At 49.1% G+C, this 26,901-nt stretch overlaps 2 long non-coding RNA genes across 2 annotated transcripts; both read right to left on the bottom strand.

Annotated features, from left to right (window-relative positions):
• Positions 1-6,266: 6,266 nt before the first annotated feature.
• On the bottom strand, positions 6,267-10,825 carry LOC121015426 (uncharacterized). The gene is made up of 2 exons (XR_005783825.1): positions 10,682-10,825; positions 6,267-6,946 (listed from the first exon to the last, which is right to left on the bottom strand). It is a non-coding gene; the product is annotated as an uncharacterized LOC121015426 (long non-coding RNA).
• Positions 10,826-24,350: 13,525 nt separating this feature from the next.
• LOC121015427 (uncharacterized) lies at positions 24,351-26,340 on the bottom strand. The gene is made up of 2 exons (XR_005783826.1): positions 26,069-26,340; positions 24,351-24,546 (listed from the first exon to the last, which is right to left on the bottom strand). It is a non-coding gene; the product is annotated as an uncharacterized LOC121015427 (long non-coding RNA).
• Between the last annotated feature and the right edge of the window lie 561 nt (positions 26,341-26,901).

Here is a 26,901-nt window from a genome sequence, read left to right on the forward strand (position 1 = left end):
AGCCATCACTCCCCCCCCCACCCCCCCCACCCCCCAGCCCCCAGATCACTGGGTCAACCAGTGATCACGTCCTCTTGATGACCTCCCCGAACAACTGCTTCACCGCATTGGGTCCTGGGGCCACGGTCAACCTCACAGGAGGTAGTTCCAGAATGTTCTGTGGTCAGAGACAGGGTGAAGGATGCCCTTCCTCCAAAAGATGTGGCCACGTTCCCCAGAGTGACCTGTTCCTGATCCAGGATGGTGGGAGGGACTCTGTAGGTCTTGCCATGTCACCCGTGTCATTCTGGATTCTGGGAGCCCTGAGGGCTATGACAGAATGAGGCCCTGGTCATGGCAGAGACAAAGGAGCCGTTGGAGGAGGCCCCTGCTGCTTCCATAAACATCCCGTCCCTACGGTTACAGTAGGTCAGCAGCCAGCTCCTCACATGCAACACTGCGTGGCCCTGACCCTGCACCAGAGCGATCCTTTCTCTCTACAACCATCCAGAGTCCTGGGTGTCCACAGATTCCACATGGTGATCTTCCTGTGCCTTCAACACCCTTCTTCCCGTCACCATATGTAACAGCAGTAGCACGAAGGAGCTAGCCTCTCCCGGGCCCGCCACACCGAGTAGCTAATTGCAATCTGTAGAACCGGTCTCTGGGTCCTCGCTGAAATGTTCTCATGACCCCCCGCTGGGGGCACTGACTCTGGTCTGGGAATCGCTCGTTGAGATGAATGAATGGAAGTGTACTTCTCATGGTGATATTTACCCACCCGCTAAAAATGGGGTGGTGGGATATGCAGCATCATTCTGCCTCTCAACAGGGATCGACGGCTCACCCTCTGGAAATATGGGGTGCCCCTTCCTGGAACTTCTCTCTGCTGTTCTGCACCAGGAACATGTGGCATCCCCTGACACCACAGTCACAAAAGAGACAAGCTTCCCCTGCTCTGGGAGGGGTCTTTGGGGAGAGGTCGGGAGGGACAGTGATTACTCTAGACATGGGGAATCTCAGATGAGTACCAGATATCACAGCTTGGGTCTCCTGGGCAGCAGACCCTGACGTGGAAATGGGCATGTAGGAAATTTATTAAGGAGTGGTCTCCGGGTGAAGAATTTCCATGGAAGGGAGCAAGCTTGTGCAGAGGCAGGAGCTGAAGCCGGGCTTGGAAGCATCTCCATGAAGGTCTCAGTCAGCCCCACAGACAGCTCGAGGCCGGGACGGTCTCTCAGAGTGGTCCTAAGTTGGTGTGAAGGAGCCCTGCTCTTGCCCCCCCTGTTGGCCAGCCATTGGAGGCACTGCTATGGGAAAGGATGGTGATCCTGTATGACATGGCCAAGGCACTTTGCCAAGAGGCTGATGACTGAGCCAGCTACTCTGTCAGTAGAAATCTCAACAATGGGGGGAACAGATCCCGCATTCTGACACAGGAGCTGGGGGGGTGGGGGAGGGTGCATCACAGCATCCACTACACAAAATAAGAGTCAGTTTTGAGCGTATTTCTGTGGAAGGGGCAGAATCATACCTCCTTGCTTAGGAACATATGACCCCCCAGATATTGGTCATTTCATTTCAGAAACCCTGATTTCCCCAGGAGGGTGAATGTAGGCAATATGGTGACATCACCAGACATGTGCCTGGGGGGTCACTGGGGAGATCTGAGGGGGGATCTAACCCTCATGTGAGGGACACTCCTGAGGGTCATGAATCTCTCTTTCTCCTCCTGTTTGCACACTTATCTCAAGCCCAGGTGTCTCTAGCGTCTCCATGACACCACTTCCTCTCTGGTCTGGTCTACCATGTCTCTCTCTCCTGTTATTGTCCAGGTTTGTGAACTGTGGCTCCCAGTTGTTTTCCACACGGTGTCAGGGACCACTCCTCTGTGGCCTCTGAGGCCAGCTGCTGGGCCTCTGTGGACCAGTATGATATCCTGTGGGACAGAGAAGGTGACCACGTTTCCTGTGATTATGTGACAGGGCTGGAGAGTTGGTATGGCTCTAAGGACAGTGAACAACCATTAAGGATGCTTCAGGGGATCTCCCCCCAAGGGAAGAAATCCTCTGCAGGTGAAAAGCTACCCTGGCAGGTACTACGAGTTAGCTGACTTGTTCTATTTACCAAACACGCCAGGCAGCTGAGCCGAATGGGGATGTGGGAGGGCTCACCATGCCTGCTTCTCTCCAACTAATCTATAAATACAGTAAAATCCATTAAAAATCCCATCTGGATAGTTTGAGCAATTCAGTATACTTAATATTACTTACTCTATAATTTTTATAGAATAATAAAAATCTATAAAATACTTGGATAAAAATTTGTGACCCCAAATTAACTTTGATAAAGAAGAACAAGGAGGGGTCTTATGTCAACAGATATTAACATATATTAACAGTCTAGAGTAGGGGCGCCTGGGTGGCTCAGTCGGTTAAGCATCCGACTTCGGCTCATGTCATGATCTCGTGGTCCATGAGTTCAAGCCCTGCATCAGGCTCTGTGCTGACAGCTGGGAGCCTGGAGCCTGCTTTGGATTCTGTGTCTCCCTCGCCTTCTGCCCCTTCCCCACTCATGCGCTCTCTCTCTCTCTCTCTCTCTCTGTGTCAAAAATAAATAAACATTAAAAAAATTTTTTTAAAGTCTAGAGTAATAAAATCAGTATAATATATGTGCAAAATCAAACAAAACAATGGAACAAAATGAAAAGATCATGAGTAGGCCCCATGCATGTATAGAAACTGAAAATTGACACCACAAAATAATGGGAATGCACGGCCTCTTTAGTACATAACGTTGGGAAAACTGGCTTACTCTCAGGAGAAAAAAAATTGGACCTATACCTAATATCAAATGTAAAGGTGGGTTCTAAAAGACCTAACCCATAAAAAGCCAAACTATAAATTCAAGGGAAGATCATCTAAGAGGTTTTCATTGCGGCTTCAGGCTTGGAAAGGACTTCATAAACAAACACAAATTAAAGGATGAAAAATTAATGACTCTGCATAAAAACAAAAAAATCCTTCTCAGTAAAAGACCGTGTGGACAAAGCTGACAGAATGGGAGGTAATATTTGCAAAGTCTAGAACAAGCAGAGGACTTATTTAAAGAAAGTAGTAGCTCAAGGATATCAAGTAGAAAAAGACAAAAATGGGGCACCTCGGTGGCTCAGTCGGTTGAGCGTCCAACTCTTGATTTCAGCTCAGGTCATGATCCTGGGGTCATGGGACCAAGCCCAGCCTTGGGCTCAGTCCCTAGCATGGAGCCTGCTTAAGATTTTCTCTCTTTCCCTCTCCCGCTTGCACTCTCCCTCTCTCTGTCTCTAAAATTAAATTAAAGAAAGAAAGAGAGAAAAAGAAAAAATAATATTATGGAAATGGGCAAACAGTTATTTCACAGAAGAGGAAGCCCACAAGGCTAATGAGCATGTGTGAAATCCTTACTGATAATTAGAAAAATGGAAACAAAAACATATGAGATCTCTCTTTATGTCCATTGGGTTGGCAAAATTAAAACACTCAATAATGCCACGCGTTGCCTGGGATGTCGGGCTGGGGAATGCTCATGTGCTGTTGGGAGCAGTCGCAGTTCGGAGGCCCATCCAGCCTGTCTTATTGCCTGAGTTCTACTCCTGGGTTTGTATCCAGAGAAATTCTCACATGGCCCAAGGAAAGAGGGAACTTGTCGGCATTTGCCGGAGTTTGCAGTAGTGACAAGTTGGGGGTAACGTAGGTGTCCCTCGCTGGGGGATTGGGTGAAGAAAGTGGGTGGGGCGAAGCGCAGAAGCTGGGAGCGGTGGACTAGACGTACACACGGCAAATGGACAGACCAACAAAGAGCACCGAGTGAAACACGGTGCCGCACGTCATGTAAACGAAAAATTTAGGTTCACAGAAAACACTACGTGTAAGTGAAGGGAGCACCCCCAAATACATTAGAATGGCTGCAGGCTGGGGAATGGGGAGAAACGAAAGACACAGGCTATAAGGAAAGAAAGCCGGCAGGGCCAACGCTGGGAGTGAGCCCTGAGCGAGAAACTCTGCCTCTGAGCTGCAAACTGAAGAGGAAGGAAAACGCAACACAACAAAACAGCAAAGGGAGCATTAGGAAGAGAAAATATAATGTAGAACAAGCGTGTCCTACGACGAAGAGAAGAATTCTGTATTTGGTGCAAAACCAAAGCTCAACCTTACAGTCTATACAGGATGTGCGAAGGACACGTGTCAAGAAAAGCTGCTGGGAAGGTTAGAAACGGAGGAACCACGGAGGCTCGTCAAGGCAGGAGGTCCGGGGGCCAACAGAAAAGCCAGCCGCGGATGGGAAAGCTCTAAGCTCAGGAACCTCGAGAGTTCAAGGCCGCGGCATCTACACACTGACCCGTGGAAAGCAGGAAATAGACACAGACTTCAGTGCAGTGAGAAGCCTGTGGTCCCACCACACGTCAGGCAGATAAAGATAGGGATGCGTGCGATCCGAGCAACAGGACGGGAAAAGAGTCCCTAAAACGCTCGATCCTGGGAGCTCGCTTTCTGTTAGGTACTTGCCGACGATCTACAAAAACTGCTCATGCTTTCCGTCCCAAAAGAAATCTTTAAAAATTATAAAATTTTATGAATTAAAAATTATAAATAGTTATTTTAAAAATCACAAAATCAGGAGAAAAATCCTTTCATAAGGTAAAAATTCCGCTTTAGCAATGCGCGGGTGGCTCCGTCGATTGAGCATCGGGCTCCTGATTTCTGCTCAGGTCATGATCTCGGGGTGGTGGGATCAAGCCCTATGTCAGGCTCTGTGCTGAGCCTGGAGCCTGCTTAAGATTCTCTCTCTCTCTCTCTCTCTCTCTCTCTCTCTCTCTCTCTTCCCTCCCCCCGCCCCTTTCCCCTGCTCACGTGAGTTCTCTCTCTCGCAAATAAAAAAATCAAAAAATTAAATCCTGCTTTAAATCACTTTGAGGTCAAAGAAAGAAGAAAATACAATTGATATTGCAGACTCGACTCGAGAATAGTTGATAGTCAATATGCTACGTAAGAAACCAGCACAGCATTGATATCAACGCTTTCTAAATATCTGTGCAAAAGTCTTACATAAGATGCCATCAAATAGAATTCAGCAGGATATCGATATACATCACAGGCAGGTAGAGTTGCGAGAATTATTCATTAGAGGAGGGTCTATTAAAGTCATTCACCATATTAAGGTAAAGGGTAACAGAGAGATATTCTAAAAATTCAACATCTACTTCTGATTAAACAGCAAATAAAAATTGCTGAGGGTAATTTGTTGATGTTATAAATACTTATATCTTAATTTAAAAGCCAGCTTCACAGTTAATGGTGAAACTCACACAGCACAGCAGTTAAGTTTGGGAACAAAGCAAGATGCCTATTATCCTCCTGGGTACCTAACATTGTTCTGGAAAGGCTGGCAGGTGTTTCTGGGGAGAGAAAGAAGCACATCCTGTATATATTAGCAAAGGGAAGCAGGACTGTCTCATCCACGGTATGACCGTGTACCCAGAGATTGGAGAAGCGTATGTGACAGCGTTAGATCTACGTACTAAAATAAACATCTGGGAAATATGATGGGCTAAAAATTCTATACAATGGCTTCAGCCGTTTAAAACAGTCTAAAAATAAAATTGACAAGCAATCCATAGAACTTAAAAGAAAAGTTTGGACTCTACTGACAGATGTAGACAAAGACAGAATAAATGGTGTGATGTAGGTTGTTCTTGGGCCAGAAGATTATGCTGTAAAAATGTCAAATTCTCCTAAAAGTAACCTGTTATTTCAATATAAACCTAACGCGATCACAGTGAAAATACCAAAAATACCTTCTGAAGCTTTACTTACAAGGAGCTAACGCGAGACACATAATACGGGTTCAGTAAATTACCTATCGACATAGATATCTAATCTGGAATATATACACACACACACACACACACACACACACACACACACAAGCACATGTATATATATATATACACCAAATATATATATTTGGTCCAATTTTCTTCTCCCCGTATTCATCCAGATTCAAAACCTAGTTACTAATCTCTAGAAGCAACCACCTACTCAAATGTTTTTTGGGACTTTAGGATTACTGACGTTGAGGGGGCTTGAGGGTTTGGGTCACCACCGGGCACAGGTACTTTCTCCTTTCCCTGTACTCCACACAAACCCAAACCCAGTCGGGACATGCAGCATGACAAAGGACATTTGTGGATCAGGATTCCCCGTCTTGATGGGACAGTTAAGTCCAAACACGTACATCTGCAAAATATCTGCTAATCTTGTATTGTTGTATTTAAAAAGCAGTGTGAAGTAAGATGTGGTTTACAGTACAATAAGCTCAAAAGTATGCCGTCACTCAAACGTAATCATATATTCATAAAAACTCAAATGTAATCATATATTCATAAAAACAATTTATATTTCATAAATATTAATAGCAGTTAACTTCTGAATATTAGAACCTTGGCTGGTTTTTCTTTTCGTTTTTGTATACCACCCCTTGTCTACTGGGTTTCACGTTTGTAATTTAAGAAGATGTTTTAAAAGGAAATTTTTTAAAAGCTGGTTTCTTCCCGAGACCCTTAGAATCGAAACGAAACACCCACATTTTCTTTCACTTTGTCTGTTGTACACGCCCACATTTCCCGCAGACGTGGGCCCATTTCAATTTATTCCTGGTTCCATCCTCAGGAGTTGTCACATCCCTCCAAGGGGACGGTGCCGGGATCCCCAAAGATCTTTGGGAAGAGACGAAAATCTGGGGTCTGGACCAGGGTGTCAGAATGGGGGGGGAATTTCACCAACTCTGGCTCCTTTGGGAGCTGGGTGTTGCCCCAAATGCAGGCAGGATTGAATCTCCGGCTTAGAAGGCACTTTGGAGTCCTGATGAGGGGCCGTGGGAGCCACAGCTGAAGGGTTCAGGTCCATCCAGTGCTAGGGGACACCCAGGCCTGTGAGGTCAAAAGGGAGAAAATCTGAGTTCTGCTCATCTTCACAAAAAACGAAGCAAGAATGCTACAGAGGAGGCAGGAGAGAGGGGGTAAAGGGAGGTGAGGAGGGGACAGTCCAGGAAGGGATTGTCCAGACACATCACGGGGTCTTGCCGGAAAAGTGGGGCCGAGAATAAGGAAGAAGCCTAAGCCCCAGACCCACCCTCCAATGGAGACCGTCCTAAACCTGCAATCTGGAGTGTGCCCTGTGACTTCTTCCCAGACTTTGCTCTTAACGGAAGGTCTTTATGAGTGAGGAGTGTTCAACGGGTCCCAGTTCTGTGAGCAAGTTGGAGCAGGTATCATCCCCCTTCTCTGACCGAGATAATGGCCTTCAAAGATGTTTGCTACTCGACAGTCGGTAAGTGGGGGACGTGGGCCTGAATCCTGGGTCCCTCCCAGCTGATTGGGGGACCGATTCCATGTCCCAGAATGAGCCACAGACCTTTACGCGCTCCTAACGCCGGGCATTGGTCCAGCGGCTCTCGCCACGGGCTCCACAAGGCCACTCCCCTACTCTCAGCCCAAGGGATTGGGGTGCCCCGCAGGAGCCAGGCTGGGGCTGAGGCTGGGGGGAGAGGTCCCACCGGCCTCCATCTGGTCACAAGCTCTATGGAGGCTGTGGGACCTGTGTCAGGCTTTCTTTTACCTCCACCCTCAGGGAGCTCTGTCCTTGACCGTTTGTGGCCTGGTTTCCTTGACTGACCCTGAGTCTTTCTGACTTTCCTCCTGCCCCCGCCCCCTGTCCCATTTGAATCTGGGACAAAACCAGCACCCGCGCCTTCCCCACCCAGAGCGCCTCCAATTCCGGGGTGGATTTTGATGAGCAGAGCTGTGGTGGGGAGAGACCTCAGAAGTGCTGACGGGATCACAGGCAACATAAGCAGGGTGACCCGGATTCAAATCACTCCAATTCTGTAATTCTATGGCTTCACAATCATTTCCCTAGTGTTACGCCCTCAACTCACAGCTATGAAAACATCAGTGTTTTGTCCTTTGCGATGGCAGATACGAGCTAATCACAGAACGTCTGCAAGAGTCCTCGGCGACCCCGGACTAACCTCACGTGAGCTCTGGTGCTGTCTTGACCACTGTCCGTGCAGAACAGGTGAGTGGCTCGGAAGGAGGGACAGCTGTGGTGAATAGTGAGGTGGCCCAGAGGTGGCCGCGAGGAGAAGGTTCTCAGAGCTGGGTGGTCAGTCCCCACCCGGGCCCTGCCATCACCCACCTTCACGCGCTGTGCCCGCAGTCAGAGGTCTCCACCTGCTCGCGTCCTGTGTCCCGTTGCACAGGGCCACTCGGACGAACGCAGGCTGGTCCTCTTTTGCCAGTGGCGGGTACAACGTGCCTGCGGGGGTGTGCCTGGCCTCCTGCCAGCCCAGCTCCCAGCACACCACGGCCACCTCCTTCGTGTCCCCATCATCGTCACACGTGGTACCCAGCGACCCTTCTGTTCCACCTCTACCTGCCCTTTGCAGAGGTGGGGACCATTCCTACGGCGGACTTTGGATGGGGCTCTGCAAACAGGAGGGGTCAGAGCACAGCCAGACGTGTGGTCTTCCAGCAGAACGTGGTGCTGGGGGAGGCTGTTTGGGGGTGGGGGTGGGGGGCTTGTGGCGTGGAATCCATCTCCAAAGGGGAGCCCCCACCAGTGACCCCCACCTAGAGACCCTTGGGGAAAGCATCCCTGCGTTCTGAAGACAAGGAATGTGGGGACAGAGGGATTTATGCTTTGACTCAGGAGCACAGAAAGATCTTAGAAAAACAGAGAGAAGAAGCTAGAACTACGTCTGCCTTAGAGATGAAGCCTGGGGCCTGTGCAAAGCTTCTGAAATAAATCACTCTTCCAAGGCCAACCTCTCCCTGGAGCCAGAATCAGAGTACAGCTCCAAGATGCAAACTTACAAGTCGGAATGCAAAACTTGGAAGGAAGATGCCAGCAGGGTGCATGGAGCTCCGGCCCCGGATGGGGGGGGGGGGCGTGGTGAAGGGCTCAGTGGGGGGCCGATGACTGTCCAGCAGACGACACCCGCTGCCGCTGCCGGCTCCACAACGATAAACTAGAGGGGAAGCATCGTGGGGCCGCCGTGTCGCTGGCCAACTGCGCGTTTTCCTGACGGCCTACGCCTCCACCTTCGCACCCAGCGGCAGAGCGATCCCCCCAGGAAAGTTCCAGCATCTAAATCGCACTGCCTCGTCGGTAGAATGAGCGTCGTTACGGAGACTGAGCGAGAGGATCCCGGTAAAGGTTGGACTCACAGATTTCCGTTCATGGTTTTCCATTTCCTGAGTTATCGACAAGGCTTAGCTGAACCTCCCGCTTACCGTGAGCTGTGTGCAAGCAACGGTCCCCGGCCCGCTGCACGCCCCGTGTCCCCGGCTGCCAGCGCAGCTGGGTCCCAGCACAGAGTCCTGCCACCGGGGCGCACCCCAGCTCTCTCATGCTAGAGGGAGGAGCAGGGGCGCGGGATGCTGGGCAGGTTGCAGGGTTAGGGCCCATGCAGAGGAGAGCCCGGAGAGCCGAGCGCCAGCCAAACTCCCGACAGACGGGAGCTTCCGGTGGGCAGACGTAACTGGTCCCCTGGAAGGAGATATGGACGTGTCCTACCCAGTGGTACAATTCAAAGACCTCCGCCCCTCGTCACTCCCTGATGACATAATCCCTCTGCTGGGACTGTAGCTGGGGCTGTACAGTCAGGACCTAGAGCCCCCTTCCCGAATGCCTCTGGCAGAGGCTTCCGAGGATGCTTTCCTGGATGGCCCTGCAAGAAGGGGGGTGGGCTCCTTTGCTTGTTCAAGTCCTTGCCTCCCCTTGGAGGATAGAGGTCCCCAGAACTCAGGACAGTTTGGATCTGCCCCAGCAGGGGAAGGAGACCAACAGGCTGCAGAGGAGCTTGGGGTTTGTGCAGAGGAAGGGGACCCAGCCCCACACGCGGTGACCCAACCCTGCAGCCTGGGGGTCCTGGGGGAAACTTTTCAGCCGACAACTGAGCTGGAAATTCACGTTCACATTTCAACTTGGAGTTGTAGTGCATCGGGCTGAGTTGCAGAGAAAATGCTTGCCATTCCGATAAAACGCCTAACCCCAGGCCCGACCTTGGACCATTCTCCTTCGGTGTCAAGAGAGACAGAGTCCGACCCAGAGGAACCGAACGAAAAAAGAGGCCGGGCCGGGAGTGTCTGTTTCCTCTGTGGGCTCTGCCCTCCAGCCGTGACTTGTTTATACGATCAGATATCAGGTAGCTAAGGATGGAACCAAGTCAGGCATGGTTCGTTTGCAATCCAAGGAAATGGTCAGAAATGGTCCTGTCTTATGCCCGGCATCTCTCTAGCCTAGGGTAAAGGCGCTTTTCATCCCGGCCTCCAGCAGCAACAGAGGGGCCTGAAGCAGGAGAATGTTTGCCCCACAGTAACTGCTGTCCTGTCGCAGGCCCAACAGCAAGCAGAAAAGACTTCGCTGCCTTGACAGGGGCGGGGCAGGCCTTTAGCCCATCACCCAGGCAGGGAGCAGTCGAAGTGACCCTGGAGCGCACCTGCCCGGTGGGGACCAGCCTCCCGCTCACCCCACCCCAGTCCTGGCCCTTCCCCCACAGCCCCAGGGGTGAGGCGAGACGGACGGCACCTGCCTTGTCTGCAAGAGTGAGCATGAGCGTGCCTCCCGGAGACGGGAGAGAGAGCACGGAAAGGGTAACTCACCGGACCGAACACCCACAGCAGCTGCGGCGGAAGAGGCAGAGATCACAGGTCTGCACACTTTCTAAAAAGGTGGCAACCTCCACCCAACACCCCCCTGTTCCCTCTGCCTTCCTCCCCCTAGCCCCCACTTCTGGCCCCTTCCCTCCTCCCTCCCTCATTCACCTTTGCTTCCTTCCTTCCCTCATTGGCAAACAGCCTCCCGTGGAAACAAGTGCTCATTTTGCAAGACCCCAGCGTTGTGTAAGCATAGTGGCCCCCTTTACCGGAGTTCATTACCATGTAGGCAAATTCTCAAGAAGTTTCAGGCTTCGTCTCCTCCTCTCCCACCTTCTCTTTTTAAGACTATTTTGTTGGAGACAGATTGCCTGCCTGCTGGCAACACAGAAGCCAGGAAGGACGGGGACGGAGCCATCTAGAGTCCGCTGGCATCTCGGGGACACTGTTTCTCCCTCCTTCCCTATTCCGGATCTAGCGCTGCGTTTGCAACCGAACGCGAGAGTCAGATTTCTCAGCAGAAGCTGTGGTCTCACCTACGGTCGGCAGGACTGGAAGCTGCTCCAAAGTGTAGTAATTCTCTCCAAAGAGATCAGCCCCAGATGTGGCGGCTTGCGGTGGGGCTGGGGCAGAGCAGGATTTCTGTGGGTTGGAAATCGAATTTCCTCCTTTGATGTCCTTTTAAGAAGTGTGCCAATGTTCCGAGAGATCAAAGCAGAAATGGATGGGGTTTTTGTAATGTTTATTTATTTTTAAATTTTTAATGTTTATTTATTTTTGAGAGAGAGAGAGAGAGAGAGACAGAGAGCAAGCAGGGGAGGGGCAGAGAGACAGGGAGACACAGAATCCAAAGCAGGCTCCAGGCTCTGAGCCGTCGGCAGAGAGCCCCACGCGGGGCTCGAACTCATGAGCCATGAGATCGTGACCTGAGCCGAAGTCGGATGCTCAACCGACTGAGCCACCCAGGCGCCCCGGTTTAATGTTTATTTACTTTGAGAGAGAGAGAGAGAGAGAGAGCAGGAGAAGGGCAAAGAGAGAAGGAGAGAGAGAGAATCCCAAGCAGGCTCTGCACTGTTAGTGCAGAGCCTGACTTGGAGCTTGAACTCATGAACCGTGGGATCATGATCTGAGCCAAAACCAAGAGTTGGACGCTTTACCAACTGAGCCACTCAGGTGCCCCAGCAGAAATGGATGTTTTAAGGAGACAGAAAAGTGTCAGTATTTGCAAAAGAGATCCAGAGTCCTTTGTTTTCCTGGGAACCTGTTCTGCTCGGTACGGGTTCCCACGATGCCTGTTGGTCCCGAGTTAGAAGCTGAGGCCCATCCTTCCCAGCAGAGAGATGTGGGCTCGGGAGCAGACTCTGGGATGTCCGGGCACAGGTGGCTCTGCCCCGGCTCCGCCCAAGCCCTGATCCAGTTTCTACTGACCGAGGACCGGAAGCAGCAGCCACAATGTGAGACTGGAGACAAGATGTTATCCCAGTGACAGCTCGGGGCAGCTCAGGTCCTACAGCAGGTCCCTCCCCGTGGACTGGGGAGCCAGGCTTGGGCACTGAGGTTCAGCAGGAACTTTGTAGAAAAATGAGAAAGGCAGTAGGAAAGTTCTCTGCCAGATGGCATCGTCCCCGCCCTGAGCCCCACAGGTACTGAGAATATAAATGTTCTTCTTCACCGAGGTGCTCGGATGTATGTGTACCGATCAGAAATGCTCCTTACAATGTGAGGTGTCTTCGCCCTATGGCTAAGGTCCCCGTAGGGAAGGCTTTCTAACACCTTTCGGTTCTCAGAGACGGTTGCTTGGGTTGTGAACCTGCAGAGATCCGCATCCCGTGCCCGGTTTCTTGCAGGGGGGAATCCCTGCTGTCACACGCCCGGCCTGTGACACGGCTCCGGATATTGACACGCCTTCCAGCGTGCCAGCGTGGGGGCTGCTCTGCCCAGACCCGCCCAGACCACCGGAGGAGACCAACAAGCACCTGTGAGAAACGACGGTGCGACCGCACACCGGATAACTCTGCGTGTGGTCCGGGGACTCAGGAGGGCGCAAACCCGCCCCACCCTAGCCACCCCTGCCGATGAGGTGACCCAGACGCTGCGGTGTTAGCCTGAGACATCAGCTCCGAATGACCCTGCGGTGGTCTGAAGGGCCTCGACACACACAGGACGGCTCAGCTCTGTCCCCTGGCACGCCAGAGTTCAGGAATAAATTTTGGAAGAGAGCCCTCGTATCCGGCTGGAAACAGAATCCATCCTGGTGGTTAAAAGAAGGGGGTTTCATCAAGGGATTGTCAGCCGAGATGTGGGCAGGGTGGAAGGGTTGAGGCCACCCAGAGGCCAGCCATGGGGGGGGGGGGACGAAAGTCCCGCTGTCACCCTTCCTGCACCTGGAGCCCCCTGGCTGCCTCTCACTGATGGGGCCCAAGTGGAAGCCAGAGAGGTTGGCGGATCTTGCAGGAATCAGCTCCCCAGGGGATGGAGCAGCAGAGAAGGGACGGACGATGGAACTGGGGGGCGGTGGCCGAGTAACTAGCAGAGTCCTCAGTCGCTGGGGAGAAAGGTTTGCACCAGCACTGGCGTCTTCCCGGCAAACATCTCTCTCCGTGTTGGAATCTGCCCGTGTCCACCCAATGCCGCCGGTGGGTTGACTGCTGAGATGAGATTCAGAAGGCATTTTGGTCAGACAGAACAGAACACCCGGGTCACCTTCAATCAGTCATTCCAGGAGCAAGACAAATGAACATCCTCTCACTAGCAATTTCAGATCCAGCTTCCAGAGGGTGCTCCTTTCCGCCTGGCTGTATAGCCCCTTATGACTTCTTCTCCCGAAGCCAGTGTGGCCCAGGAATACCCAGTGTGCTCAGGGGGTGGGGCAAGCCAGAGCTTAACTAGGCTAGCAGGTCGCAGGCCTGTCTCTGCTGATTGGTTCATGTTTGGGGTCTGTGGGGAGCAGGAAGCTGGAAGGGGCAGCGTCTGAGGGCTCAGACTCCAGGTCTGCCTTGTTGACTGCGTGGGAGAAGGCAGGGTACCAAAGAAGTCACACCCGCGTGCATCCATACGTGTTCTATCTTGCAATCACTTTGATGCTTCACCCTCTAGAAGTGTGGACAAGTACATGTTCTGGGTAAGCTTTCAGTCAGCAGGAGAGAGAGAGGAGAGTGGCTAAGTCAAAGCAATGCCTGAGAGGGGCGCCTGGGTGGCTTAGTCAATTAAGTGTCCGGCTCTTGATTTAGACTCAGGTCATGATCTTGTGGTTCGGGGGATGGAGCCCCACGTCGGGCTCTGTGCTGACGGCACAGAGCCTGCTTGGGATTCTCTCTCTCTTCCCCTTCCCCACTTGTGTGTGAGCTCTCTCTCTCTTTCTGTCTCTCTGTCTCTCTCTCTCTCCCTCTCAAAATAAATGGATGGACTTTTTAAAAAAGCAATGTCTGAGAAAGAACAAGATGGTGTGACAAAGACGGAGGCGAACAGCAGGATCAGATGCCTCTGGAACGTTCCAAGCATGGGCTGATGATTTAACAATAAGTCATGACAGCTAAGCAGCAGGCTGGCAGAGAACGTGATGGCTCTTCACTATCACATGCTCCTTGGGATCTTGCTGTAAGGTACAGACACTTTCCCCCCTCAAATACGCAAACACACAAAGGTAGGAGGGTTTTTCAGATAGTGTGGGAGATTCGAAACTTTCAGAAGTGATCCAGGGACATCAGATTAAAATCAAGAGCCACTAGCCCCCCGCAGCACAAAGGCTAAGCAGGACAGAGATGGACAATTATGGATTTTCCAAGGACAGATTCCCGAAAGACAGAACTTTCTTGGCAGATGCCAAACGCTAGCTCTCCTCTTTACTGATGACATTACAATTTTAAGCCACGAGAGGAAGCCTGGTGTGCTGTTGCCTGCTTATTACCCAAGCGAGAGAACGCAGGCTCTCTAAGATTTCACGCCAGGCTCCTGTCCTCTGGGGCATCCAGCCCCTCTGGGAAGGACACACAACTGGGGAAAGGGGGTTTGGGAGCATCTGGAGAGCTCACCCCTGTAGTCTTGGGCAAAAGGGGTTGGACAGGCAAGGGTCACTGAGGCGGGCACCTGACGGCTTTCTGCCTTGTGACTCTACAGTCCCTAGAGCTTTGAGAGAACCAAGAGAAGGGAACTCGTGAAACTGTGAACACACTAGGGCGTGAAGGTTCTGAGACCAGCGGAGGCGGGACTTCTCACACTTTGAATCTTCCAGCCCTCCCAGAAATTTTGTCCCCGGGAGGGGGGAGGTTGCGAGAGGAATGGGGAGGGCCACTGCGGCAATGGGTAGCTTCCCTTGACAGCGGGGTCTTATCTGTAGGTCTCTCGTGGCTGCCGGAGCAGGGGGGCCCTGACGTTTCAGGAGCAGCTCCAGCTGAGTATGAAATAACCCCCCTCAGGCTCTTGGAAACTCTTTCCCAGAATCTTTGGCGACACTGCGGGCAGCAGACTTTGTGTCTGATGTGTTGTCCCCACCGGTGTGCATCCCCCACGACGGTCTCCTGCCCTCTACCAACCCAGGTCCTGACGCTGACATAGAAAGATTTTCAAAATCCTCTTTCTCTTTTTTTTTTTTGGGGGGGGGGGGGAGGTGGTGGTGGTTGGGGAGTGGTGGTGTTTCAAGATCTAGCACAGCCCGTGAAGGGGCCTGGAATCTGTGGCACATCTGGCCAGTAGGTGGTGGCCACAAAGAGTGTCTTCTCCTGTCTCTTCATCTCCATCTATAGGTCTGCTCATTGGCCTGAAGTGACCCTGGGGAGAGCCAGGGAACAGTTAGTGACTGTCGTACGGTCCTATCTCTAATAATATCCTAAACCCTCATGATCTGATGCCGCAGGAATTCCCGTCTCTCCACGACCAAGGATGATCAGGAAAGGCGACAGGGAGAAGCACGAAAGCCCTGATTCAGGCTCCAGAAGTGGGGTGTCACGCGGATATTGTCCAGGAAGATGAGGCCACTTCGGAATATGGGCACCGAAGCCCCTCTCCCAAGAGTAGAGATGCCCAGGGAAGAGTCAAACGGTTTAAGCTGATGTCCAAGGCCACCTTCTGTGCTACCGAGGGGGAAAATGGGGTCCCGTCAGCAAGTGGCAGCTGCCTGGGAAACCACCCTCTTGTTCTAAAAATACCACCCCCCACCCCCGCCATCTGTGTGAGGAAAGCCCCAGTGTAGTTCGCCATACCAGTCCAGGCCCATGAACAACAAAACACGAGGCCGCCTCAGACAGGACAGGGGAGCGTCTCTTCCCCAGGACTGGCTGGACCACGGGCCAACGTGCAAGTGGAGACTTCAAGAAGCCGTGTACTGTGGTATTGAAAACAGGGTTACTACCATTTGCAATGTTCCCTGTCATCCAATCTGAGCACACTCCACTACACGGCCTGAATTTGAGGCCCCTGGGGGTGAAACACCGAGGCTTACCCGGACCTCGTCTCCCCTGCAGTGAGCTTAGAGCCCTGTGGAGAGATCTCCAAAGTTGAAGGTGGTGCACAAAGCCTAAAGGGCACACTGACCACAGAGATGTGTCCATGAGTTTCTCTGAGTTTAGTTCTTCTGTTTATTTACTTTTTTAATGTTTTTATTTATTTTTGAAGGAGAGAGAGAGACAGAGCATGAGCGGGGAAGGGGCAGAGAGAGAGGGAGACACAGACTCCAGAGCAGGTTCCAGGCTCCGAGCCGTCAGCACAGAGCCCGACGCGGGGCTCGAACTCACGGACCGCGAGATCATGACCCGAGCTGAAGTTGGACGTTCAACCGGCTGAGCCACCCAGGCGCCCCGAGTTTGGTTCTTTTAGATTCCATGTATACATGGGGTCACACAGTATTCATCCTTCTCTGTCTGACTTATTTCATTCAGCATAACGCTATCAAGGTCTACCCATGTTGTCGAAAATAGATTTCCTTGTTTTGCTTTGTTTTCCAGTGTTTGTTTTTCACGGCTGAGCACTATTCCATGTGTATACACCCCACCTCTTCTTCATCCATTCATCCATCCATGGGCGCCCGTCTGCTTCCGTGCCTTGGCTACTGTAAACAGCCACAAACACAGAGCACAGATATTTTTTTGAGTCAGTGTTTTCATTTCCTCTGGATATATTCCCAGAACTGGATTTCTGGATCATATCATGGTTCTATATATATATGTATAATTTTCTGACAGAAAGAGAGCACAAGCAGGGGAGAGGGCAGACGAGAGAGAGAGAGAATTTTAATCAGGTTCCACACTGGGTGTGGAGTCCAAGGAGGGGCTCGATCCCATGACCCTGGGATCACGACCTGAGCCAAAACCAAGACTTGAACACTGAACCCCCCAGGCGCCCCTATTTTTAATACTTTGAGGATCCACCATATGGTCTCCCACAGTCAGCCTCCAGCAATGCTAATGTCTTCCATTACTGTAGAGCACACCGAACTCAGGAAATTGGCACTGTACAATCACAGATCTCACTCAAATTTTACTAGTTATCATGCATTTATCTGATTTACTTCTGTGCACAGATGGGTGTGTGTATGATGTTTTGTCATATGTGCAGCTTCATGTTATTATCACAACAATCAAGGTACTTAACTAGAGCTTTGTGGTCCACCCCCCCCCCCCACACAACACACATCATTCCCTAGCCCCAAGCAGCCATTAACCTGATCTCTACCTGTAAAACTATGTGATTGCACAAGTATTATATAAATGGAATCACGTAGTATGCGCCCTTTTGAGGCTGGCTTTTGTTTTCATTCAGCATAATTCTTATGGCTCACCCAAGTTTTTGCTTGCATCAATAGTTTGTTCCTTTTTTATCATAGAATGCACCACACTTTGCTGAACCATTCATTTGTGGTGTTCAGGTTTGGGCTATTAGGAATAAAGCTGCTGTAAGCACTTATCTACAAGTTTCTGCTTAAAAATAAGCTTTCACTTCTCTGCCCATGAGTACAAGTGCTGGGTTGTACAGTAAGTCCATTTTTAATACATATTTTCAAATCTGCCAAATTACTCTTCTGGTGTGGAGGTGCTGTTTTGCGTTCCCAGAAATGCCCACATGACTTCACTCTCCACATTGCCAGCAGCACTTCATGCCAGCACTATTTTGTCTTTACTTTCAGGTGTTAGATGTGTAGTGATGTCTCACTGGTTTACGCTGGTTTTTCTCTAGCTGCTGGTGTTGCACTACTCCTCCTGTGCTTACGTGCTGTTTTTATGTCCTCTGATGGAATGTCTTCCATCTTTAATAGGGTCTTCTGTCGATTTTGCATAGGGTCTTCCATTTTCCTATTGGTTACTTTTGGTGTTTTTAAACTATGGTCTAGATACTAGTGCTTTGTTGGATATGTGGTTTAAAAATATTTTCTCCCAGCCCCTAGCTTGGATTTTTATCCTCTTAACAGGAGCCTTTGCAAAGCAAAAGTATGACATTTTTATGAGGTCTGATTTATCAGTGTTTCTTTTCATGAATTGTGTTTTTAGTGTCAAATCTTTTTTTTTTTTTTTTTAAGTAGGCTTCATGCCCAGTGTGGAGCCCACCACAGGGTTTGAATTCATCACTCTGAGGTCAAGACCTGAGCTGACATCAAGAGCAGGACACCCAACCAACTGAGCCACCCAGGTACCCCTTTAGTGTCAAATCTAATAAATCTTTACTTAGTTGTAGGTCCTGAGGATCTTATCCCTTTTTTCCTAGAAGTTTTGTAGTTGTACCTTTTAAAAAAAATGTTTATTAATTGAGACACACACAGAGAAAGAGAGAGAGAGAGAGAATGAGCAGGAAGGGCAGAGAGAGGGAGAAAGAGAACCTCAAGCAGGCTCTGCACTGTCCGTGCAGAGTCTGATGTGGGGCTTGAACTCACGAAACATGATATCATAACCTGAGCTGAAATCAAGAGTCAGACACTTCACTGACTGAGCCATCCAGGCGCCCCTAATTCTATACCTTTTATACTTACATCCATGATCCATTCTGAATATTTTCTGTGTAAAACATGTGACTTAGGTTGAGAGTTTTGTTTTCATTTCTAGCTTTGCCTATGAGCGTCCAATGTTCCAATACCATTTGTTTAAAAGACTATTCTTCCCCATTGACTTGTTTTTGCTCCTTTATCAAACATTAACTAGACTTATTTGTGTGGTTCTATTTCTGGTTCTTTATTTCGTCCCCCGGTCTTTGTGTCTGTCCCTACAGTACCATGCAGACTTGTTTACTGTAGCTATGCGGTAAGTCTTGGCATTGGGAAGAGTGATTGATGCTGCTGTGTTCTTTTTCAAAACTGGTTTTGCCCATGCTTAGCATTTCCCTTTCCATATAGATTTTAGAGTAAGCTGGTTTATGTCTACAGAAACCTTGCTGAGATTTAGATAGCAATTTTGTTAAACCTACAGACCTATATAGAAAGAATTGAAATGTTTACTACACTGAGTCTTCCAACCCACAAATAGTGTGTCTCTTCAAGTACGTGGGCCTTCTTTGATCTCTTTCATTTGCATTTTGTAATTTCCAGCATGCAGATCGTGTATATAATTTTGTTGGGTTAATACCAAAGTCTTTCATTTTCTTTGAAGAAATTATAAATAACATGTGCTTTTATTTTTATTTCCACTTGTTTGCTGTCAGTACACAGAAACATGGTTGATTTTTGTGTGTTGATCTGGGGTCCCTTGAGCTGACAGAACTCACTTTTTAGTCCTAGAAAGGGTCTTTTTGTTTGTTTTTGGTAGATTTTGGGGGGTTAGCTATGTAGACAATCCTGCCGTCTACCCACAGAGGCAGTTTTATTTCTTCCTTTCTAATTTTTATGCCCTTTTCTGTCGTTCTTGTCTTATTGTAGTGGTTAGAACTTCTGGTCTTATTAAGAGTGGTGAGGACATATATCCTTGTTTCATTTCTAATCTTAGGGAAGAGATATTTGGTATTTCACTATTAGGTATGATGTGAGATGCAGAGTTTCAGTAGACACTCTTTATACGTTTGGGTCTACTACGTTGCTTGATTTCCACTTGTTGGAAGATTTTGTGGTTCTTTTCTGTCATTCATTTCCATTTTTATTCTATCATGGTTGGAGAACATATTGTGTGATTTAAATTATTTTGTACCTGTGAAGGTTTGTTTTATAGCCCAGGAAAGTCTGGAAATAGTCTGTTGTGGTGAATGTTCTGTGCACGCTTGGAGAGATGGTGTCTGTTGCTGATGGTGGAGGGTCCTGGGAAAGTCACTTAGATCCATTGCTCAGCATGTCGTCCAGCGATTCCCCATCTGTGTCTGTTTTCTGTGTAACAGCTTCATCAGTTGCTGACAGCGCGGTGGGTGCTGGAGTTTCCAACTAGTATTGTGGATTGATTCCCAGGGTTCTCTTTTTTCCCTCGGCTTTATGATTCCCACGGTTTTGAAATAACACGTTCACATATTATGGAGCTTGCGTTCTTTAGTGTTCTTTCAAAATTTCTCTGACCATCCTCATAGGCTTATCTCCTCATGTAAGCTTGAGAATGAGCTTAGCTAGTAAACACAATAAAAATGAATTCAGCATTTTTATCAAAACTATGTCGAACTTCCGGACACATAAAAAGTGAACAAATAAATAACTACAAATAACATACATGAAAAATAAATATATAAATAACATTCATGATACTGAGAGTCTGAAAATAGGGTTTGCATTGTAGTGTTATTTGAATCTTGTGTTATCTTACTCATTAGAGCTTGAAAATGTGTTTATGTAAGTTCTGCAATTTTTTGCTTGGCTTGTTGCGAGGTACCCCTTTTTTTTTCTATTTACGAACAAGATCTGTTACTCTATTTTCTTACTAATGGTTGGCCTTGGCTGTTGTAAAGCTCTTTTTAAATTTTTTTTTCAACATTTATTTATTTTTGAGAGAGAGAGAGAAAGAGAGAGAGAGAGAGAGCATAAGCAGGGGAGGGGTAGAGAGAGAGGGAGACACAGAATCCGAAGCAGGCTCCAGGCTCCGAGCTGTCAGCACAGAGCCCGATGGGGGGCTTGAACCCACGAACTGTGAGATCGTGACCTGGGCCGGTTAACCTACTGAGCCACCCAGGCGCCCTTGTAAGGTTCTTGATTCATATTGTCAAAGGCTTTCTAGAATCACTGTATGTGTGCATTATCCTGCTCCAAGCCTCCTCACATGGTAGGGTCGTTGGGCATGATGGAAACTCTCAAAGCTCCCCTGAATGACTTTCCATGTCCCATTAAAGTAAAAGCCCGAGTGCTCACGATGGCTATGCTGTCTGGCTCCCGGATGCACTTTCTGGCTTGTCTCCCATGGCTTCCCCGCATGCTGTCGACCATGGCAGCCATCTTGGCCTTCCTGGAAAATGCTCAGCACACCCTTGCATCAGGACCTTTGCGCTGGCTCCTCCCTCTGCTTCGACTGTCCCTGAGCCAGCAGCACGGGTCGTCCTCTCGTCTGTACCCGTGTTGCCCTAACAGCGAGGCCTCGCCAGGCCAGCTCACCTGGAAGGGCAGCTCTTCCCTTGTCTCCTTCACCTTCTTTGTAAAACAGCACTTACTGATACACGAAACGCCACGTAGTTTATTTATGTTTTCTCTCCCCACCGGAATGTAAGCTCCACGAGGCCAAACACTTGGCCTTGTGTCTAACGCCACATCGTCCATGTCCAGCGGTGCCCATTCCACGGCTGTGCTCAGTAGGTCTGAGTGGAAAGAATGAATGGTATCCCTCACTTTGCTGGCTTGAAAAAGGGTGACACCCCCCCCCCCCCGCCCCGGGGGGTGTAAAACTCCATGTTGCCTCAGGTGGCCCCATGCAGGATGCCCCTGCTTTCCCTTCTCACGCGGGAGGGGCTCTGGGCCTTGAAAGGAGAAGAGAGGACAGGATGTGCGAACTGGGGTCCGAGGACAGTATGGCACGTGCGCAGGGGGTCGGACTGGCACACAGATGTCAGGAAGCACCGTGAAATCGCTTCCTTTTCTCTGTCTGGGAAGCACGTGTCTGGGTATAGACCCAGCACTCAACTTCTGCGTCTGTGAAGGGGGCTGTCAGAGCTTCCCAGAAGGGAGAAGGGCATTTCTGAGGGGCAAGAGGCTGCGCGTGATGGGGGAAGCCCAGGGGCCCTGCAGCCTCTCTGCCTCTTCCCTCTTTACTGGAACAGAAAGGAGTCCTCATGGTCTTTGAGCCAGGCTGGCTGTTGGGTCAGGTTGGACAAGCGTCCTCCGGGGCTGTCCTCCAGGGACAGAAACCACGGGTTAGGAGAGGCGCAGGTCGATGTCCAAGGATGAGTTGGATCATTTCCTAGAAAGATTCTCGTCGACAGGCCATTAGCACCACTTCCCCTTCCTGGAAACTACTGACCCGATGCTCCTCCATCCGATGGAGGAAAACAGCTGAGAACCATTGATCGTCAATCCTGGTTCCTCACCTACCATTTTGTACGACAGTTTCCAAGGTGACAGCTCACTGATGGCCACCTAGCAATGCTCTAGGCTGCTCCCTGGGACTCGGGAGCCACGAGCCTTATCAAAACAAACCTGCTAATGGTTCTTTTGGATGGTGACTCCTGTTGGGAAAACTGGGCCGTGGCCTCTTCCTCCCCTCGGTTGTTGAACCTTGTGTGTCTGCGTCTCCCAGGGCGAGCACGTTATTTTTCACATCCTAAGACTGCATTCTCTACACAGCGTCTATCACGATTCTGACTGTGTATCAGGTTTGGTACTTATGACCCCCTCTGTCAGCTCACTTTACAGCGCACTGCCTCAAACATCTTTGTACATTCTGACATTTACTTTCCCCTTAGGGGGATACTTCTAAAATGGGATTACTGAACCAGAAAGAATTTGAACAGGTCCTTTCACATATTGTGAAATTATTTTTCTGAAAAACTACCATTTTTCAATGCTACTGGCAATATCCTTGTTTCCAAACGACGTACTATTTATGTGTGTTTTTGTTAATTTAGCTGCGTTGCCTAAGAAAATATTGAGACATAAATATACGTGCCTTCCTCTCGTTCCTCTGTTGAAGTAGAATTCATTGCCTGCTCTGCTCAGCGTCCGGCCCCGAACCAAGGTAAACGGGATGGAGGAGCTGAGACCAGAGGGACTGACTTGCGGAGAGAGGGCACAGAGGTAGCCGTAGAAGAAACTAATTCTGAACAAAAGAGAAAAGGCATTCGGAGGTAGAACAGGTGAAGAAGGAGGAGAGTCAGGGAACCAGCGTTGGAAGAGATTTATTTCTTTAAGCTTTAGGAGTAATCGCTGCTATGCCGAGTGCAGTGTTGAGGGAGCAAGGTGTAGAAATGAGATACCGAGGAAATCTGCCTGTGTGTTCTAGATGCAACTTCGTTTTAAATGTAGTTAAGAAAGACATAAACTTCACCCTGACTGCCACACTCTTTGGCGTCCGTGGTATAAACAAAAAGGAGTATATCCCTATAGAGTTAAAACGAGCTTCAAAATACCCATTTGAATTTAAAAGGATATGGTAGAGAACATGTGATATCTTAATAATACCCACTGGGGAAATAACACAGTTTTGAACCCCGGGTGTATTAGATGGGGAACCAGAGTTACAGGGTTAAGTCAGTTCATTGGTTTGAAGTCTAAATTAATTCCCCTATAGGTCAGACTTTGTTTTTTTAACCCAGCTTCCAAGGAAATACAATTTCTTGATAAGTTAGAGTCTTTCGTGGAAGGAGAAAGGTTTGGGGGGAGACTTTCGTCCTTCCCGCCACCTGAAATGGGGCCTCCTGGGGACTGAGTGGCTGTTGTGCGCACCATCGAATGAATACCAAACCACAGTTTGAGGCCATGTGCTGCCAGGAACAAGAAAAACTCATGGCGGGAGGTGGTAGAGGGGGATCCCGAGCTGTTGTAAGAGCCCCCACCCCCACCCCCACCCCCGAAGCTTACAGGTTGGCCGACCTGGGGGGTAAAGAAGTCTCAGGGATTAGGTGTGACTTTTCGAGTTCCCGGTTTCCCTTCCCCCCCGGAGTGTCACAGACTTGATGAAGCAGAACTTCCCAGGACGTGGGAAGGGCAGGGGACCCTAGCAGTGATCGGAGTAGAGCGACATCTGGTGGCACCAGGGAGGAACGAGGAAACAGAGCCTCTTCTTCTCAAGAGGCACCAGATGTTTGTCCGACAGGTAGACCGTATTTTCCATTAGGACTGCTATGAATTTCAAAAATATAAGTGAAACCAAACTTTGGCAGACTCTTGAGCCAGAGAACACCACCCTGCGGGGTGGCAGAGAGAAGCCACCAGAGCCCAGTGAGAGCAAGGTGGCACCAAGGACGAGGATGAACTTTGACCTTGACGGGACCCTGAGGGACCCGAGTAGGTTTGTTTTTCCAATTGGATGTTTCAGACCTCGTTAAAAGATCACAGTAATTTCCCTGGGGAGACCTGTGGCGGGGATCAAACCTCAAGTGTTAGGAATTGGCCATCTGGGGGCGCCTGGGTGGCGCAGTCGGTTAAGCGTCCGACTTCAGCCAGGTCACGATCTCGCGGTCCGGGAGTTCGAGCCCCGCGTCGGGCTCTGGGCTGATGGCTCAGAGCCTGGAGCCTGTTTCCGATTCTGTGTCTCCCTCTCTCTCTGCCCCTCCCCCGTTCATGCTCTGTCTCTCTCTGTCCCAAAAATAAATAAACTTTAAAAAAAAAAATAAAAAAAAAAAAAAAAAAGAATTGGCCATCTGCCTCATCCGGGTCCCTTGTGGGGAAATTCCTTGTTTGTGCTGCTCAGTCGTGCGGATCGATATAATCTCAGGAGAGGGTAGATCAGCGTGATGCAAGGTGAGTTCTGGAGTGCATTGGAAGGCGGTTTGAGGACACGTAAAAGATTTTTCAGATACTTATGGTGAAATGTTGTCCACACTAACAACAGCAACAAAAACTAAAAAGCAAAAAAACAATAGTTAATACAAGTTTTTGCTAATGCAAGTTTAACACGTACTTTTAAAGGGGGATTTTCAGACCTTAGTTAATTAAATTTCCTAGACACTTCCAACTGCATTTATAAATGTAATTTCCAGGGGCGCCTGGGTGGCTCAGTCGGTTAAGCATCTGACTCTTGATCTCTGCTCAGGTCATGACCTCACAGTCCGTGGGTTCGAGCCCCACATTGGGCTCTGCTCTGGCAGCATGGAGCCTGCCTGGGTTTCTGTCTGTCTCCTTCTCTGCAACCCCCTCAAAATAAATAATCTTTAAAAATTAAAAAAAATATGTGTGCATCCCAGGAAACCGTCGGGCTAATAAATCTTCTCATGTACTGAAGCAATCACGAATTAAATAAATTCCACTTACAAATATGGTGCCTGCTACATTCTGCGCGGTGATGTTTACCAACAGCACAATTCTCTTACAACTTCAACTCAAAGCCACAATTCTGCCGGGCAAACACCCCCTCCGCCATCTAGTGGTTTGGTTTATTTAACTGATCACCCAGCACCCATTCAAGAAAAAAGATGGGGTGCTATGATTTCTCTCAATTAACAGTTTGCGAAATACCCAGAGCATCAAGTGGGCTGGTAGGATCCCTTGCTGCCGCTGACAGTGCTTGCTCTGGGTTCACTCAAAGAAGCTTCCTGTGGAAGGTTTGGAGCTCTGACACAGTTAGGATGCGCGGCTCTCTAGCATCCCCTGACTCCCGGCGAGGTGAGTGCCAATGGCACACCACTGGCCGTTCTTACAAATGCAGAAATACCACTTAACTTTTTCGGAATTTGGTGACTCTATGGGCTTTATTTTTGTAATACCAGGCAGAAAAATGAGGGCTTGTATGAATTATTAAAGGGAGAGTAAAATGAGAACCACAATGAAAAGAAATTGAGCCATCGCTTCTATATTATCAGATTGAACCCGTGGAGTATCAGGAAAACGATGCTGTTTTCGAGAAAATATGCCAATCATTTGGAGTCTTTGGAGTTCTTTCCTTAGAATATGATAAAAATTTTTTCTTAGTTAGAAAATTTTTCAGAGAATTACGTGCAAGACACATATTAGAGCTCAAATAAATATTGATTGTCTCCTCCCAAAACACCTTCTACAATCCTAAATCATTTTATTTATTACATTTTATTTATTACACATTGAAAAATGCCATTCTCGTACTGAATTTATTAGGTACTTACATATCCAAACTATCTTAAATATTACCAATATCCAAAGTACCAAATATACAAAGATTATTTCTCAGTGTAGTAGAGAAATATTAACAATATGTGTTTTCTTTACTTTGGTGGATCAATTCTTACTTCTCTCTTTAACTGGGCTAAAGCCCCTGATCCACGAAAGAAACAATTTTAGCATTTTGATGGAATTTGGAATTACTAAATATTAGGAATTTGACTAATTGCTAGTCACAGAAACCTGAGTGATGACGGCGGGAAAGTGTTAAGAATTTATCTTTATTTCACCTGAAAAACATCTATTCCTGTAAAAACAGAATCTTCACAAAGAGGGTCGCAGTCTGACTGAGTCACGCAGGGTCCCGTCCACTTTGGGTTCAACCCTTCACCGATGGTATTGTCTTCTTCCTCCTGAATGTGACGCCTTTGTCATCCTCAGTGTCCTGAGCTCCCTCTAGCTTTCTTTTCCATCACCCTTAGCACACAGTTTCCATCCTAAGGGTCGCCTTCAGGATGCAGGCACAACATTCCCATGGGAGGTAGAGGAAGGAGGGACACCATTCCTGGCCACTTCTGTCTGAGGGGGAGCCAGTGGGAAACCCGGGTGTGCCTCTGTCACATCACTGCCCCTCGCTGTCACTGTTTTCTGGGCGCGGCAGCCTCTGCCACACCCTGCCGACCCCTGTGGCTCTCTGGTATAGGTGGACTGACCGTGCGTGTAGGACATCCGAGGTTGCAGACCTCTAGGGTGACTTCTTTCAAAACTGTGACAAAGAAGTTGACCTCTGTTTTATAGTCTCCATGCCAGTAGAGACTTCAAGTCTCTACTAGAGACTCTTTCTTGCTCATTGTCCCTGATGCAAATTACAACCTGACAAAATTTCAAGCCTGGTTTGAGCCTATGATCCTCCGCCCACTCGTCCCCCATCAGGTCTCTTTGCCATTAGGTTGGACCTAACTGATTGTATTCCAAACCCTCTTCACAGTGTCATGTGGTAGGAACACAATACACACAGATACTTACACAACATATGGCTGTAAGCAGCATATCTTACATGCTGGCTTCTGGATCTCAGGTCAGAGCTTCTAGGGTCTTTCCAATGAAGAAAGGAGGCTTGAAG

This window comes from Herpailurus yagouaroundi, unplaced genomic scaffold, assembly GCF_014898765.1.
Source record: "Herpailurus yagouaroundi ecotype Mexico unplaced genomic scaffold, PumYag 207, whole genome shotgun sequence".
Taxonomy (NCBI): domain Eukaryota; kingdom Metazoa; phylum Chordata; class Mammalia; order Carnivora; family Felidae; genus Herpailurus; species Herpailurus yagouaroundi.